The sequence below is a fragment of the Arachis hypogaea genome, chromosome 6, assembly GCF_003086295.3.
Source record: "Arachis hypogaea cultivar Tifrunner chromosome 6, arahy.Tifrunner.gnm2.J5K5, whole genome shotgun sequence".
Classification (NCBI taxonomy): Eukaryota; Viridiplantae; Streptophyta; class Magnoliopsida; order Fabales; family Fabaceae; genus Arachis; species Arachis hypogaea.
In genome coordinates, this window is record NC_092041.1 from 42386486 (window position 1) to 42405216 (window position 18731).

Here is an 18731-nt window from a genome sequence, read left to right on the forward strand (position 1 = left end):
TCTTTGTGGGTAGGGGTTAGCAACCGCCATTGTAATGTCCTCTTGGATTTAAGGGCACTCATCGGTGTAATTTGTGGTACAAGCACAAACACCACATATCCTTGGTAGTCCGTCGATCCTAGGAGGTTGTGGACTTCTAGCCCTTGAATGTTGAGTTGAATCTGCTAAGTCCGATATAACTTCCCATGCTTCTGATGTGGACTTGTTTTTAGTCATTGATCCTTCACTTGCGGCATCCAAGAGAAGCTTATCTTGGTGGTGCATTCCTTGACAAAAATAACTTATCAGAACCAATTCATCTATCTGGTGGTGAGGGCAAACTTCTAGCAACTTCTTAAATCTTTCCCAATACTCATACAAAGTCTCCCCATCCTTTTGTACAATGCAAGAGATCTCTCCACAGCTTTTCTGTTTTCTGAGGAGGGTAGAACTTCTCTAAAAAGTCTTTTTGCAACAAGTCCTAATTAGATCTAACTTTACCCGGCTGAGTATAAAACCACTCCTTTGCTTTTCCCTCCAAAGAGAAAAAGAAAGCAAAAACCAACACCGCAGATTCATCTGCTCCATGTCTCCTTGCAGTTGCACATGCAACTTGGAAATTCTTAAGGTGCTTCAGAGGATCTTCCCCAGGTAATCCATTGTACTTAGGGAGCAAATTGATCGTGCCGGACTTAAGCTCAAAATTTGTGTCCAAGGCCGGATACAGAATTTGAAGCGGTTGCAAGGCAAGATTGGGGGCTCCAGCTTCTTTCAAAGTAACCCTTCGCAGAGGGTCCACCATGACAGTGTCACCTAAGTCTCTCAAAGATAATTCAGTACTCCCCACATATGAATATAGAGTCTTCTCATTGATTGGAGAATGGGAGTCACAGATGGTTGGTGATAGTAAATGGGAGTGATCCTCAAGTCCACCCGATTCACTATGCACAAAAGCTAGCCGGCGCCGAGCTTGCTTTATACGAGTTAATGTTCTTTCAATTTCTGGGTCAAAAGTGGCCAAGCTCGGGTCTAGAAGTGACCGTGTCATTGAATTAAGGAGGCAATAAAAGCATGCAATTATGAAAGGCAAAACAGAACAAAGAAGAAAAATAAGCAAGTAAACAAGAACTAATTTAGCAATCTATAACTACCTAGACTAAATAAAGAAGAAAAATAGTGTTTACAATCAATGCCAAGTAGCAAACCAAAAATTAAGTATTCACACTATTCACATATTTACAGAACTAAAATCATGGCACTCGTTGCACTTAAAGTGAACTTCCCCGGCAATGGCACCAAAAATTTGATGAGCGAGAATTTATGTCGGTTTAGAGTTGATCAAAATAAGAATCACTTCGTCAGTAGCATAGTTCAAACCAACAACGAACTCTCACAATCAAATTTAGTTCAAAAGGAGAGTCACAATCAAAACAAAATAACCGGGAGTTTGAAGTCCCGGGTTGTCTCCCAAGGAAGCACTTAAGAAGCAACGAGTGTGCAAATTCCGGTTGTAGCAATCAAGGGGATTTGAATGAAGAAATAAATATATAAAGTAATAAAATAACATGCAAAATTGTAATGATTGAACTAATAAAGAAATTAAAGAACCGATTATGTAATATGAACAAGTAAAGTATAAAAGAGATTAACATGGCAATGTATGAAAGGTTAAAAACTTAAGAAGAGGTCTTGGCTTGGAGTGAGCTAAGGATCCTTTCCTTGTTGGAACCACAACTATGACAATTGTGTTGGATTAGTCTCACTTGATCAACCCTCACATCGGAAGGTAAGTTAAATGAGCATAAGTGTCTTAACCCACAAATCCTAAATTGCTTGCTAATTGCCTTAGCAACAAATTAGCGTTAGTGGGAACAAGAACAATTAACAACCCAAGAATTGACACTAAATATTGGACATTCCAACTCTAGGAACCCAATTCCTCACTTCACCCAAGCCAAGAAGCAAAAAATTTAGCCTAAAACCATGTTTGACATTTTGTCAAACACTTAGTGGGCAAAAAGCTTAATCATGAGAAAAATAAGAAAAGACTTGGAATTAAAAGTAACAATTAATCTCAATCAACAAGAATAACATAAGAAATCATGAAATGAACATCAAACATCAATCTCATCAACAAGAAAGTGGAATTGCAAAAGAGAAACAAAATTTGACTATATCTTGAATGAGAAGAAAGAGTAATGATAATATAACCATAAAGAGTATTAACAAGAGAATACTTACAATGAGATTAGCAAAATCCAATGATCAAAAATGGAAATGGCACTTGGAATATAAAACCCTAATAAAACCCTAATGGAGAAGATGAGAAAACTTAGAGAAAACTAAAATAAAATCCTTCTATTCTACTCATAAAACTATATTTAATGACATGCTATGTTATTTCCTTCATTTCCCCTCCAATATGAGCTCTAAGACATCAGAAATGGGCCCCCAAAGCCCCCAAATCGTGAGGCACGTTCTTTTCTAATGAGGTCATGCGCAGACACCTGTGCGGACGCACAGGCGTATGCGTCCGCACGATAGGCGATGCTAGGTGGGATGCGTGATGCGCTCGAACTGATCCACGCGCTTTGCTTGGGCTCCTGTGTAGGTGCACAAAAGGCTGTGCGCACGCACACGTCTCTGAACTCTTCTTCTTTGATTCTTCATGCTTCCTCCATTTTGCAAGCTCTTCTTCCATTTTCTCCAACCCATTCTTACCTGATAAACCTGAATTCACTCACAAACAACATCAAGGCATCGAATGGAAGGAAAATGGAATAAAAATAGATCAAAGTAAGCATAAAAGAGCATGTTTTCAATATCAAGCACAATTTGGGAGAAAAGTTCAAAAGCATGCTATTCAAGGGAATTAGTGCAAGTTTATGTGATGAAATCCATTCAATTCTAACCAAAATATCATCATCAAATATGGATTCATCAAGTCATTTTTAGCACTTATTTTCCATTTTCATTGCTTTTAATTGCTTTTCTTTAATTTCTTGCATGCTTATTTAATTCCTTGCTATTTACATTACTTGCCCCTCTCTTGCATTCCCCCAATCCCCCATGCTTTTTCATAGCCAATAAATGTACATTTTATTGAAACTCCTAGGAAAGATGACCCGAGGTTTAATTACTCTCGGTTATTTTGTATTGAATTTAACATTTGATGGTGAGAATTCATTATAGGTTTCGACTATGCTACCAACAAATTGATGCTTGTTTTGATTGATTCCAAACTATACAAGAATTTTTTCATATCAAATTCCATCTGGATTTTAAATTTCTAAAGATGTTAGAGAAATTGAAGAGCTCTGGAATAGAGGAGCTTTAGGACAAGTCTGATTCAGAGACAGAGAAAGAACTGCAGATGCTGTTAGATTCTGACCTCCGTGCACTTGAAGGAGCATTTCTGGAGCTACAGATGTCCAAATGACACGCTCTCAATGGCTATGAAAACCTAACAACCAAGGCTTTCCAGCAATAGATAATAGTCTATACTTTGCTCTAGAAATGAAGGCCTAAAACTGGCATTCAACACCGGCTACCAATCCCATTCATGGCATTGGACGCCCAAAAGGGACCAGTTGGCGCCCAACGCCCAAAAAGGAGTCCAAAGTTCAAAAAGGAGTCCAATGCTGGCATCCAACACCTTAGAGGTAGTACCAACTTGTGGCTTCGTCCCAAGCTCAGCCCAAATACTTACCAAGTGGGCCTGGAAAGTGAATTTTTGTACTACAAGACTAGTTTATCTTATTTCTGTAATTCTTAGTTATCAAATTAGTATATATAGAACAAGGATCACCTTTGTTAAGAACTTTATGCCATATTTTTTATTTACTACTTTTTGTAAGCTATAAGTCACTAACCTCCTAGGTTAACGTTAGGAGCTCTGCTGATTCTTATGGATTAATAATATCACTATTCTATTTCAATCTATGCTTGATTCTATTCTTCTAAGATATATCTTCGTTCTTCATCATAATGAATTGGGAGTGTAACTTGACCGTCATCCTTATTCTATATGGGTTCTTGCGAGTCCTTGATGGGATAGTATTGAACCACAAGCTTGATTATACATCTCTTAGACGGCTAATTCACGACTTTGTTGGGGACTTGGAGACATCAGTTCAGCCGAGGTACGGGGTGATTAGGGCCTTTGTGGTATAGGCTAGAATCGTGAAGTAGAATTCTCTGATCCAGAAGATCCGACTTTATCTGTGGCGTTTTGAGTAGGATCACTAAGGGAATGGACTTCTAGAGCTTTACCCCCATTTAGATTAGATGACCATTGACCTGGTGTTTGATTTGAAGTAGAGGAAATTAATGACTACTGACCTAGCGTTAGTCACTAACAGCTTACCATGGAATGAATCATCTGAAGTTGAAGTAGACAGTGAAAAAAATTGATCCAGAAGGAGGAACCATCTCTGAAGCCTCAACCATTCTCTTATCACTGATTTCACACCGATTAAGTACTTCTATCTTTATTCTATTTTTATTCATTTTTCCACAATAACTATATTTTCTATCCAACTGACTAAGATCTACAAGATATCCATTGCTTGCTCAATCCAACAATAGATCTACAAGGTAGCCATTGCTTGCTCAATCCAAAAATCTCTGTGGGATCGACCCTCACTCACCTGAGGTATTACTTGGATGCCCTGGTGCACTTGCCGGTCTATCTGTGCAAATATTGCAGAGTCAATTTTGTTCACCACCTCCCAACAAGCGCTTCTTTACTGTCACTAGCTTGACGGTTAGCTCCTTCAAGGAGGAAGATAGTCATAAAGGAATAAATCCTCACTCCCCATTGGGAGCTTCCTTCCTATGCTCTCATGGATCAGCTTGGTATGCTCAAGAGATAGGATCATATTCACTGCATGAGGCAGGATTGGGCTTGTAAGGAATACTACCCTTATCCTTGGTGAGAAGCCTTCAGTAGTGATATTTTTGTTCTTCCATCCCCTATGCATCTTTCTATTGGGACCTTCCTCCTTGGTAGATAGTGCACACCCAACGCCAAACTTACGTTTGGTGTCAGGGGGAATCAAATTGGTTCCATCCAAGGGAGGGGGCTTCAGTATTGTATTCTGCATGCAAGTACCTCCTTTGTTAGGGGGTCTTGGAGGTTTAAATGCCTTGAAGACCATGTAAGCCTCATGTAACCTCAGCACCAATTTACCTCTCTCAGCATCAATGAGGGTTCTTCCATTAGAGAGGGACCTTTTCTTCAAAACCTTAGCCTTTTCTGGAGCATCTCTCTCCTCTGACCCTTTAGCAGCTTGCACTTCCTCCTTTGGTATGGATCTAGCATCTATTATGATGGCGTTGCACTCTTGGGCTTTAGGTAGTGTAGGATGAGTGTCCGAAGTAATTGGAAAGGGATTGTTAGGATGTCTAGGGGGATCTTCTCTGGACTCACACTTATGTCTCCCATTTTTGGGTGTTGAATGCCCTTGTTGACCCTCGCTGGGCATTGAACATCAGTGTTGCTCCCCTTTGAGTGTACAATGCCCTTGGAAGTGTCCTAGGTTGCTGTGTTTTCACTCTTTGGTGTTCCCTCTTCATCCTACATTCTATTTTTCTGAGGTTGAGTATCTAGTGTCCTTCCATTCCTCAATTGGATGTCTTGGCACTCTTCTCTGATCTGCTCAGAAAAATGTTGTTCGACCTGGCTCAATTGTGCTTCCATATTCTTGATGGAAGCTCGGGTTTCTTGCAATACTTCTTGCAAGCTTAGCAATTGTGTAAAAAGGTACAGCTGCTGGGTTAATGGTTCACTTTGTTCTGGAGGGTTAGATTTAGTGGTCACTGTCTTGACCTCTCCTTTCATTGAAGTCTCACCAGATGAGTATAGATGCTGGTTGTTGCCGACTGTCTCAATGAGTTCCTAAGCTTCGTCAATTGTCTTTTTCATGTGTATTGAACTACCAGCAGAATGATCTAAGGACATCTTAGCCCTATTTGTGAGCCCGTAATAGAAGATGTCTAGCTTTACCCACTCTGAAAATATTTTTGTGGGGTATTTCTGTAGCATCATTCTGTATCTCCCCCAAGCATCATGAAGAGACTCATTCTCTTATTGTCTGAGGTCTTGAATGTCCAGCCTTAGCTGGGTTAGCTTCCTTGGGGGAAAGTATTGGTTCAAGAATTTGTCCACCAGCTTATCCCGTGTTTTCAAGCTTGATTTGGGTTGGTTATCCAACCACCTCTTTGCTTGGCCTTTTATAGTAAATGAAAAGAGCAAGAGTCTATAGATATCTTGGTCTACTCTGCTAGTTCTTACTATGTCAGCTATCTACAGGAATTCCATAAGGAATTCTGTGGGTTCTTCTTGCAGGAGTCCATGAAACTGGCAATTTTGTTGCACTAGAAAAATCAACTTTGGGTTGAGCTCAAAATGAGCTATTCCAATAGGAAGTATACTAATGCTGCTTCTATAGAAGTCAGGATTGAGAGTTGAGTAAAATCCCAGGGTCTTTCTAGGTTGAGTATCTCTATCTAGATACATAGTGATTCCAGTGTTCCTGCATAGTGAAAGAAAGGTGGGGAGTCTATATGTCAAAGTCTAGAGAACTCCTAGTGATATAGCCAATTTTTTTTTAAAAAATCGAAAATAAATAAAAAATAGAAAAAAAATAATTAGAAATTTCGAAAATTAAAGAGAAAAAGTCAATTAAAGATTTTGAATTTCAAAAATTGCAAAGAAAAGTCAAGAGAAAAAAAAGATAAAATAAGATTTGAAAATTTAAAGAAATTGAAATTTAAGAAAGAAAGACCAAAGAAACACCAAACTTTAAAACTAAAACAGGATAAGACAACTAATTAACTAACAAGATTTGAAATTGAAGATAAGATTTTCAAAAATTGGAGAGAGAAAGTCAAATAAAAATTTTAAAATTCAAATTAGAAAGAAAGAATTAGGAGAAAGAAACAAAATACGATAAGAAAGGATTTAAAATTTAATTTTTTTGAAAGAAAGAAAGACTAAAGATTTGAAAATTAAAATAAGATAGAACAAATAATTAACTAACAAGATTTGAAAAATAAAAAATTGATTTTAAAGAAATTTGAAATTTAAATTAAAACGTCAAATAAAGATTTTGAAATTCAAAATTTCAAAAAGTCAAGAGAAAGAGAGAAACAAGATAAGATAAATTTTAAAAAAATTTTAAAGATTCTAAAATTTTAAAAGAAAGAAAAACTAATAAGATTCTAAACTTTTAAACTTTGAATTTGAGTCAAAGACAAGATAACTTTTTAAAAAATTTTAAAATTTTAAAATTTAAATTTAAAAAAAAGCAAAACTAACAAGATAGTAAAACTTAAAATTTGAAATTTGAAATAAGATAAGATAACAAAAAAAAATTGAAAATCAAATTTTGAAAAAGATAGGATGAAGATTCAAAACAAGAAAATAAGGATTACTAATCAAGACACCGAACTCTTAAAATTAAAATAAGATAAAATAAATAATTAACTAACAAGATTTGCAAATAAAAGAATTGATTTTGAAAATTTTTTAAATTTAAAAAGAAAGGGTCAATAAAAAATTTTAAAATTTAAATTTGGAAAGAAAAAGTCAAACAAGAAAAGATAAGATTTGAAAGATTTGAAAATATTTTGAATTTAAATTTTGAAATTTGAATTTTAAATTTTTGAAATTTGAAAATTGAATTTTAAATTTTGAATTTTGAATTTTAAAATTTTGAATTTTGAAAATTGAATTTGAATTAAGATAAGATAGAAGTTTTGAAATTTGAATGTTTAAAATTCGAATTTAAAACAAGATAAGATAAAAAAAATTTGAAATTCAAATAAAAGGAAAAAGATAAGATAAAGATTTGAAAAGATAAAAAGATAAACAAAAAGACAATTAATGAGGCACCAAACTTAAATTTGAAATTAAATTAAAATAAGATATCAAGAAATTTGAAATTTTAAATTTCGAAATTTAAAAAAATTGAAACGACAAACACTAAAAGACACCAAACTTTAAATATTTTAAGATCAAACTATACTATTTTCGAAATTTTGAAAAAAAACACAAGAAGACACCAAACTTAAAAATTTTGAAATCAAACAAAGAAAAAGACCAAGAACAATTCGAACATAAAGAAGAACAATCAAGAACAACTTTTGAAAAATTCAAGAGAAGAAAAGCCAAAAAGTTACCAAACTTAAAGATTGACACAAGACTCAAACAAAAGAAAAAGTTTATGAAACCTTTTTGAAAAATAAACCCAGAAAGTTTGTCAATCTCAAAAAAAAAGCAGTAAAAAGTACCTAATCTAAGGAACAAGACGACCGTTAGTTTGTCAATCTCAAACAATTTCCGGCAACGGCGCCAAAAACTTGGTGCGCAAAATTTAGAACTCAGCACAGCTTAACTGGCAAGTGCACCGGGTCATCCAAGTAATACCTCAGATGAGTGAGGGTCGATCCCACGAGGATTGTTGGAATGAGCAAACAGTGGTTATCTTGCAGATCTTAATTAGGCGAATAGAGAGTTGATAATTTGTTGTTGAATGCGCATAAACAAAACAAGAAAGCAATAAAGAAATAGCGAAAAAACAATAGTGAAAAATCGGTTAAGACTTTGGAGATGCTTTATCTTTTCAGATCAACTTCTTTTACTGTCTATTCCAACAATGGAGGATTCATTCCATGGCAAGCTGTAAGTGATTAACACCACGTCAGTGGTCATTAATCTCCTCTGATCCACATCAAATGTGACGTCAATGGTCATTCAATCTGAACGAGGGTGAAGCTCTAGCAATTCAATCTCTGGTGATCCTACTCAAAATGCCACAAACAAGGTTAGATCTTCCGAATCAGAGAATGAAGCTTTATGATTCTAGTTTATACCACAAAGGCCCTATTCGTCGCAGAACACGGCTGAACATATATTCCCATGTCTCCAACGAGATTGTGGATTGGCTGTCTAAGAGTTGTCACCTCAAGCTTATAGTTCAATGCTATCCCTTCTGAGACTTCACAAGAACTCATATAGAACAAGGGGTCATACTTCCGTTCGCCCCAGATTCATAAAGATGAAGAACGAGAACGCATCTTAGAATGGAATCAAACATATGTTGAAATAGAAATAGTAATATTATTAATCCATGAGAATCAGTAGAGCTCATAACCTTAACCTAGGAGGTTTAGTTACTCATGCTTTTCAAAGAACACATTAAGAATTTGTAAGGTAATATACATGAGCTTCTCCCCTCCTGGGAGGCATAGTCCTCAGGAAGAAGGAAGTCCCTTATTTATAATAAAAACTCTAAGACTAAACCGTAAAAGATATTGTTTTTAATTACAAATTACAAAAAGGGAAATAAAATAAGCTAAGAATTGCTAAAATTCATTTTCGGACCCATTTAGTGAGTGTTTGAGTTAATGCCTGGCATTCAAATCATGTTCTGGGTGTTTTCTGCTTCCTGGCTGGCGTTGAACGCCAGTTTGGACGTTCAACTAGAGATTGGTCCTGTTTGGGCATTGAACGTCAGAAAAGGTGTAATGTGGGCATTGGAAGTTGTCTCCAAAGAAAAGTATAGACCATTATATATTGCTGGAAAGCCCTGGATGTTAGCTTTCTAATGCTGTTGAAAGCGCATCAAGTGAATATTTGTTGCTCCAGAAATACTCGTTTGAATGCATGGTGGTCAGGATTTGACAGCATCTACACTCCTTTCTTTGCCTCTAAATCAGCTAAAACTTGCTAATTTTACTCAAAAATCACTCAAAATCATAGAAAAACTACAAAAACTTAAAGTAGCATCCAAAAAGTTATTTTCTCACAAAAACTTATTAAAACATAATAAAACTTAATAAAATATACTGAAAACAATAGGAAAATAGCATCAAAAAGCATATAAAATATCTGCTCATCAATAGCTACCTCTAAAATTTGCACATATTTTGAAATAATTATTAGGGTTAAATACGATTTTGGTCCCTATTTGATCTAGTCTCTTCTGTTATTAATACCCGTACATATAAAGATTGTTGTAGCAAAGTACGAGACACATTTCCTCCCGAGCTCACATTAGTTCTTCAGTGGGTGAGTTTTACATTTATCATAGCTCTATCTAAGATAAGGTAAGTTAGAGTGGTCTGCTCCTCTAACTAGAAATGAAAATGTCGTATGTAAGAGAAAGGAAGTTGATATGCCTTTCTTCCTTTTGACTCTGCGTAAAGTGAGATGTGTGATAGCTGGCATGGGACTGTTTATCAGTAGCTAATTGTTCATCATGCTTTTTCTTTGTAAAGTGCTGATAATTCTCCTTCCTAATGCTATCGGCTTCCTCCCTAGTACTATATGGGCCGAGCCTAGCTCCTGGGTAGGGGACATCATATAGCGGCACGACACGCACGTGGAAGCTCTTGTGACTCTTTTCAGTTAAGTTTCCTTTTTGCATCTTGTCTTTCCCAATTCTTTCTTGGTTGCTAAACCCAACCGACTATAGACAACCAACAAGTCTCCCCATTTTGGTTGGAAGCAGAGCTCTTTTTGAACGGTTTCTGTCATGTCTCCACTAATTCCAATTTTGGGGTCCATAGTTGGTGTTTTTGTAGGACGGATGCTCTATTTTGGATCAGAACAAAGTAGAAGTTTAATGACTATCCAGATAGTTTTGTTTATTTGTTGTGCACTGTAGGGTTTTTTGGGGTCTCATTAACTAGACGTTATGGAAGGGGACTCGTCTTGGTTATCGATACGTGCCTGGTGCACGAAATTGTGATCATCAATGGCGCCATCAACATGGTATGCTCAATTGCAATCTCAACTCTTTATCAAAACTTCGCACAACTAACCAGCAAGTGCACTAGGTCGTTGATGAGCGGATAATTTGTACGCTTTTTGGCATTGTTTTTAGTATGTTTTTAGTATGATCTAGTTGGTTTTTAGTATATTTTTATTAGTTTTTAGTTAAAATTCACTTTTCTGGACTTTACTATGAGTTTGTGTGTTTTTCTGTGATTTCAGGTATTTTCTGGCTGAAATTGAGGGACCTGAGCAAAAATCTGATTCAGAGACTAAAAAGGACTGCAGATGCTGTTGGATTCTGACCTCCCTGCACTCGAAGTGGATTTTCTGGAGCTACAGATACCCAATTGGCGCGCTCTCAATGGCGTTGGAAAGTAGACATCCTGGGCTTTCCAGCCATATATGATAGTCCATACTTTGCCCAAGATTTGATGGCCCAAACCGGCGTTCAAAGTCACCCTCAGAATTCCCAGCGTTAAACGCCGGAACTAGCACAAGGATGGGAGTTAAACGCCCAAACTGGCATAAAAGCTGGCGTTTAACTCCAAGAAGAGTCTCTACACGAAAATGCTTCAATGCTCAGCCCAAGCACACACCAAGTGGGCCCGGAAGTGGATTTTTATGTCATTTACTCATCTCTGTAAACCCTAGGCTACTAGTTCTCTATAAGTAGGACCTTTTACTATTGTATTTTCATCTTTGTATCTTTAGATCTTTGTATTCTTGGGTCTTTGGATCTTTGATCACGTTTTGGGGGCTGGCCTCACGGCCATGCCTAGACCTTGTTCTTATGTATTTTCAACGGTGGAGTTTCTACACACCATAGATTAAGGTGTGGAGCTCTGCTGTACCTCGAGTATTAATGCAATTACTATTGTTCTTCTATTCAATTCCGCTTGTTCTTGTTCCAAGATATCACTTGTTCTTCAACTTGATGAATGTGATGATCCGTGACACTCATCATCATTCTCACCTATGAACGTGTGCCTGACAACCACCTCCGTTCTACCTTAGATTGGGTGGATATCTCTTGAATTCTTTAACCGGAATCTTCGTGGTATAAGCTAGAACTGATGGCGGCATTCAAGAGAATCTGGAAGGTCTAAACCTTGTCTATGGTATTCTGAGTAGGATTCAATGATTGAATGACTGTGACGAGCTTCAAACTCGCAATTGTGGGGCGTTAGTGACAGACGCAAAAGAATCACTGGATTCTATTCTGACATGATCGAGAACCGACAGCTGGATAGCCGTGCCGTGACAAGGTGCGTTGAACATTTCCACTAAGAGGATGGGAGGTAGCCACTGACAACGGTGAAACCCTTGCATACAGCTTGCCATGGAAAGGAGTAAGAAGGATTGGATGAAGACAATAGGAAAGCAGAGAGATGGAAGGGACCAAGCATCTCCATACGCTTATCTGAAATTCCCACCAATGAATTGCATAAGTATCTCTATCTTTATCTTTATGTTTTATTCATCATTCATAACCATTTGAGTTTACCTGACTAAGATTTACAAGGTGACCATAGCTTGCTTCATACCAACAATCTCTGTGGGATCGACCCTTACTCGCGTAAGGTTTATTACTTGGACGACCCAGTACACTTGCTGGTTAGTTGTGCGAAGTTGTAGTGATCACAATTTCGTCCACCAGTCGTCCAAGTAATAAACCTTACACGAGTAAGGGTCGATCCCACGGAGATTGTTGGTATGAAGCAAGCTATGGTCACCTTGTAAATCTTAGTCAGGCAGATTCAAATGGTTATGGATGATATACGAATAAGGCGTAAATATAGAGATACTTATGTAATTCATTGGTGAGAACTTCAGATAAGCGTATGGAGATGCTTTGTCCCTTTCGTCTTTCTGCTTTCCTACTGTCTTCATCCAATCCTTCTTACTCCAATCCATGGCAAGCTGTATGTTGGGCATCACCGTTGTCAGTGGCTACAATCCCGTCCTCTCAGTTAAAATGTTCAACACACCCTGTCACGGCATGGCTAATCATCTGTCAGTTCTCAATCAGGTTGGAATAGAATCCATTGATTCTTTTGCGTCTGTCACTAACGCCCAACCTTCAGAAGTTTGAAGCTCATCACAGTCATTCAATCATTGAATCCTACTCAAAATACCACAGACAAGGTTTAGACCTTCCAGATTCTCTTGAATGCCGCCATCAATTCTAGCTTATACCACGAAGATTCCGATTAAGGGATCCAAGAGATAAACATTCAAGCCTTGTTTGCTTGTAGAACAGAAGTAGTTGTCAGGCACTCATTCATAAGTGAGAATGATGATGAGTGTCACATAATCATCACATTCATCATGTTCTTGGGTGCAAATGAATATCTTAGAACAAGAATAAGCTGAATTGAATAGAAGAACAATAGTAATTGCATTAATACTCGAGGTACAGCAGAGCTCCACACCTTAATCTATGGTGTGTAGAAACTCCACCTTTGAAAATACATAAGTGATAATGGTGATCATTGGCTTCGGCCCCAGAGAGGGAACCAGAAGAACCAAGATGAAAATACAATAGTAAAAGGTCCTATTTGTAGAGAACTAGTAGCCTAGGGTTTACAGAAATGAGTAAATTACATAAAAATCCACTTCCGGGCCCACTTGGTGTGTGCTTGGGCTGAGCATTGAAGCTTTCATGTATAGAGACTTTTCTTGGAGTTAAACGCCAGCTTTTGTGCCAGTTTGGGCGTTTAACTCCCATTCTTGTGCCAGTTCCGGCGTTTAACGCCGGGCAGTTTTGAGCTGATTTGGAACGCCAGTTTGGGCCATCAAATCTCGGGCAAAATATGGACTATTATACATTGCTAGAAAGCCCAGGATGTCGACTTTCCAATGCCGTTAAGAGCGCGCCAATTGGGCTTATGTAGCTCCAGAAAATCCACTTCGAATGCAGGGAGATCAGAATCCAACAGCATCTATAGTCCTTTTCAGCCTCTGAATCAGATTTTTGCTCAGGTCCCTCAATTTCAGCCAGAAAATACCTGAAATCATAGAAAAACACACAAACTCATATTAAAGTCCAGAAAAGTGAATTTTAACTAAAAACTAATAAAAATATAATAAAAACTAACTAAAACATACTAAAAACATACTAAAAACAATGCCAAAAAGCATATAAATTATCCGCTCATCACAACACCAAACTTAAATTGTTGCTTGTCCCCAAGCAACTGAAAATCAAATAAGATAAAAAGGAAGAGAATATGCAATGAATTCCAAAAACATCTATGAAGATCAGTATTAATTAGATGAGCGGGGCTTTTAGCTTTTTGCCTCTTAATAGTTTTGGCATCTCACTCTATCCTTTGAAATTCAGAATGATTGGCTTCTATAGGAACTCAGAATCCAGATAGTGTTATTGATTCTCCTAGTTAAGTATGATGATTCTTGAACACAGCTACTTTATGAGTCTTGGCCGTGGCCCAAAGCACTCTGTCTTCCAGTATTACCACCGGATACATACATGCCACAGACACATAATTGGGTGAACCTTTTTAGATTGTGACTCAGCTTTGCTAGAGTCCCCAATTAGAGGTGTCCAGGGTTCTTAAGCACACTCTTTTTGCCTTGGATCACAACTTTATTCTTTTTCTCTCTTTTTTTTTCGTTTTTCTCCCATTTTTCTCTGTTTTTTTATATTCACTGCTTTTTCTTGCTTCAAGAATCATTTTTATGATTTTTCAGATCCTCAGTAACATGTCTCCTTTTTCATCATTCTTTCAAGAGCCAACATTCATGAACAACAAATTCAAAAGACATATGCACTGTTCAAGCATACATTCAGAAAACAAAAGTATTGCCACCACATCAATATAATTAATCTGTTATAAAATTCAAAATTCAAGCAATTCTTCACTTTTTCAATTAAGAACAATTTTTTCATTTAAGAAAGGTGATGGATTCATAGGACATTCATAACTTTAAGGCATAGACACTAAGACACTAATGATCACAAGACACAAACATAGATAAACATAAGCATGAAAATTCGAAAAACAGGAAAATAAGGAACAAGGAGATTAAAGAACGGGTCCACCTCAGTGATGGCGGCTTGTTCTTCCTCTTGAAGATCTTATGGAGTGCTTGAGCTCCTCAATGTCTCTTCCTTGCCTTTGTTGCTCCTCTCTCATGATTCTTTGATCTTTTCTAATTTCATGGAGGAGGATGGAATGTTCTTGGTGCTCCACCCGTAGTTGTCCCATGTTGGAACTCAATTCTCCTAGGGATGTGTTGATTTGCTCCCAATAGTTTTGTGGAGGAAAGTGCATCCCTTGAGGCATCTCAGGGATTTCATGATGAGTGGGATTTGTTGTTTGCTCCATCCTTTTCTTAGTGATGGGCTTATCCTCATCAATGAGGATGTCTCCCTCTATGTCAACTCCAACTGAATAACAGAGGTGACAAATGAGATGAGGAAAGGCTAACCTTGCCAAGGTAGAGGACTTGTCTGCCACCTTATAAAGTTCTTGGCTATAACCTCATGAACTTCTACTTCTTCTTCAATCATGATGCTAAAAATCATGATGGCCCAGTCTATAGTAACTTCGGACCGGTTTCTAGTGAGAATGATTGAACGTTGGATAAACTCCAACCATCCCCTAGCCACGGGCTTGAGCTCATGCTTTCTTAGTTGAACCGGCTTTCCTCTTGAATCTCTCTTCCATTGAGCGCCCTCTTCACAACTGTCTATGAGGACTTGGTCCAACCTTTGATCAAAGTTGACCCTTCTAGTGTAAGGGTGTTCATCTCCTTGCATCATGGGCAAGTTGAATGCCAACCTTACATTTTCCGGACTAAAATCTAAGCATTTCCCCCGAACCATTGTAAGCCAATTCTTTGGGTCCGGGTTCACACTTTGATCATGGTTCTTGGTGATCCATGCATTGGCATAGAACTCTTGAACCATTAAGATTCCCATTTGTTGAATGGGGTTGGTAAGAACTTCCCAACCTCTTCTTCAAATCTCATGTCGGATCTCTAGATATTCACTCTTTTTGTGTTTAAAAGGGACCTCGGGGATCACCTTCTTCATGGCCACAACTTCATAGAAGTGGTCTTGATGTACCCTTGAGATGAATCTCTCCATCTTCCATGACTCGGAGGTGGAAGCTTTTGCCTTCCCTTTCCTCTTTCTAGAGGTTTCTCCGGCCTTGGATGCCATAAATGGTTATGGAAAAACAAAAAGCAATGCTTTTACCACACCAAACTTAAAAGGTTTGCTCGTTCTCGAGCAAAAGAAGAAAGAAGATAGTAGAAGAAGAAGAAATGAATGACATGGAGATGGCTCTGTGGTTTGGCCAAAGGGAGAGAAGCAGTGTTTAGGTTGTGTGAAAATGAGGTGGTAAAGATGGTTTATATAGGAGTGGAGAGAGTGGTAAGGTTCGGCTATGTGAGGGTGGGTTTGGAAGGGAAAGTGGTTTGAATTTGAATGGTGAGGTAGGTGGGGTTTTATGAAGGATGGATGTGAGTGGTTAAAAGAAAGATGGGATTTGATAGGTGAGGGGTTTTGGGGAAGAGGTGTTGAGGTGATTGGTGAATGGGTGAAGAAGAGAAAGAGTGGTGGGGTAGGTGGGGATCCTGTGGGGCCCACAGATCCTGAGGTGTCAAGGAAAAGTCATCCCTGCACCAAGTGGCGAGCAAAAATGCTCTCTATGCCAATTCTGGCGTTAAACGCCAGGCTGGTGCCCATTTCTGGCATTTAACGCCAACTTCTTGCCCTTTCCTGGTGTTTAACGCCAGTCTGGTGCCCCTTTCTGGTGTTAAACGCCCAAAATGGTGCCAGACTGGGCGTTAAATGTCCATTTGCTGCCCTTACTGGCGTTTAAATGCCAACAAGGTCTTCCTCCAGGGTGTGCTATTTTTCTTTCTATTTTTCATTCTGTTTTTGCTTTTTCAATTGATTTTGTGACTTCCCATGATCATCAACCTATAGAAAACATAAAACAACAAAGGAAAATTGGATAAATATAACATTGGGTTACCTCCCAACAAGCGCTTCTTTAATGTCAGTAGCTTGACAGTGGGCTCTCATGGAGCCTCACAGACACTCAGAGCAATGTTGGAACCTCCCAACACCAAACTTAGAGTTTGAATGTGGGGGTTCAACACCAAACTTAGAATTTGGTTGTGGCCTCCCAACACCAAACTTAGAGTTTGACTGTAGGGGCTCTGTTTGACTCTGTTTTGAGAGAAGCTCTTCATGCTTCCTCTCCATGGTGACAGAGGGATATCCTTGAGCCTTAAACACAAAGGATTCTTCATTCACTTGAATGATCAATTCTCCTCTGTCCACATCAATCACATCCTTTGCTGTGGCTAGGAAGGGTCTGCCAAGGATGATGGATTCATCAATGCCCTTCCCAGTCTCTAGGACTATGAAATCAGTAGGGATGTAATGGTCTTCAATCTTTACCAGAACATCTTCTACAAGTCCATAAGCTTGTTTTCTTGAATTGTCTGCCATCTCTAGTGAGATTCTTGCAGCTTGTACCTCAAAGATCCCTAGCTTCTCCATTACAGAGAGGGGCATGAGGTTTGTACTTGACCCTAGGTCACACAGAGCATTTTTAAAGGTCATGGTGCCTATGGTACAAGGTATTGAGAACTTCCCAGGGTCCTGTCTCTTTTGAGGTAGTTTCTGCCTAGACAAGTCATCCAATTCTTTGGTGAGCAAAGGGGGTTCATCCTCCCAAGTCTCATTACCAAATAACTTGTCATTTAGCTTTATGATTGCTCCAAGGTATTTAACAACTTGCTCTTCAGTGACATACTCATCCTCTTCAGAGGAAGAATACTCATCAGAGCTCACGAATGGCAAAAGTAAATCCAATGGAATCTCTGTGGTCTCTGTGTGAGCCTCAGATTCCCATTGTTCCTCATTAGGGAACTCATTGGAGGCCAGTGGACGTCCATTGAAGTCTTCCTCAGTGGCGATCTCTGCCTCTTCCTCCTCTCCAAGTTTGGCCATGTGGGTCATGTTAATGGCCTTGCATTCTCCTTTTGGATTCTCTTCTGTATTGCTTGGAAGAGTACTAGAAGGGAGTTCAGTAATTTTCTTGCTCAGCTATCCCACTTGTGCCTCCAAGTTTCTAATGGAGGACCTTGTTTCAGTCATGAAACTTTGAGTGGTTTTGATTAGATTAGAGACCATGGTTGCTAAGTCAGAATGGCTCTGCTTAGAATTCTCTGTTTGTTGCTGAGAAGATGATGGAAAAGGCTTGCCACTGCTAAACCTGTTTCTTCCACCATTATTGTTGTTGAAACCTTGTTGAGGTCTCTGTTGATCCTTCCATGAGAGATTTGGATGATTCCTCCATGAAGGATTATAGGTGTTTGCATAGGGTTCTCCCATGTAATTCACCTCTTCTATTGAAGGATTCTCAAGATGATAAGCTTCTTCTTCAGATGAAGCGTCCTTAGTACTGCTTGGTGCAGCTTGCATTCCAGATAGACTTTGAGAAATCATATTGACTTGTTGAGTCAATATTTTGTTCTGAGCCAATATGGCATTCAGAGTATCAATCTCAAGAACTCCTTTCTTCTTATTTGTCCCATTGTTCACAGGATTCCTTTCAGAAGTGTACATGAATTGGTTATTTGCAACTATTTCAATGAGTTCTTGAGCTTCTGCAGGCGTCTTCTTCAGATGAAGAGATCCTCCAGCAGAGCTGTCTAATGACATCTTGGACAGCTCAGACAGACCATCATAGAAGATACCTATGATGCTCCATTCAGAAAGCATGTCAGAGGGACACTTTCGGATCAATTGTTTGTATCTTTCCCAAGCTTCATAGAGGGATTCACCTTTCTTCTGTCTGAAGGTTTGGACTTCCACTCTAAGCTTACTCAATTTTTGAGGTGGAAAGAACTTTGCCAAGAAGGCATTGACTAGCTTTTCCCAAGAGTTCAGGCTTTCTTTAGGTTGTGAGTCCAACCATATCCT

At 38.4% G+C, this 18731-nt stretch overlaps 1 non-coding gene across 1 annotated transcript; it reads left to right on the forward strand.

Moving 5' to 3' along the window:
• Positions 1–301: 301 nt before the first annotated feature.
• Positions 302–405, forward strand: LOC112699701 (small nucleolar RNA R71). Its single transcript, XR_003152643.1, has one exon. It is a non-coding gene; the product is annotated as a small nucleolar RNA R71 (small nucleolar RNA).
• Positions 406–18731: the final 18326 nt, after the last annotated feature.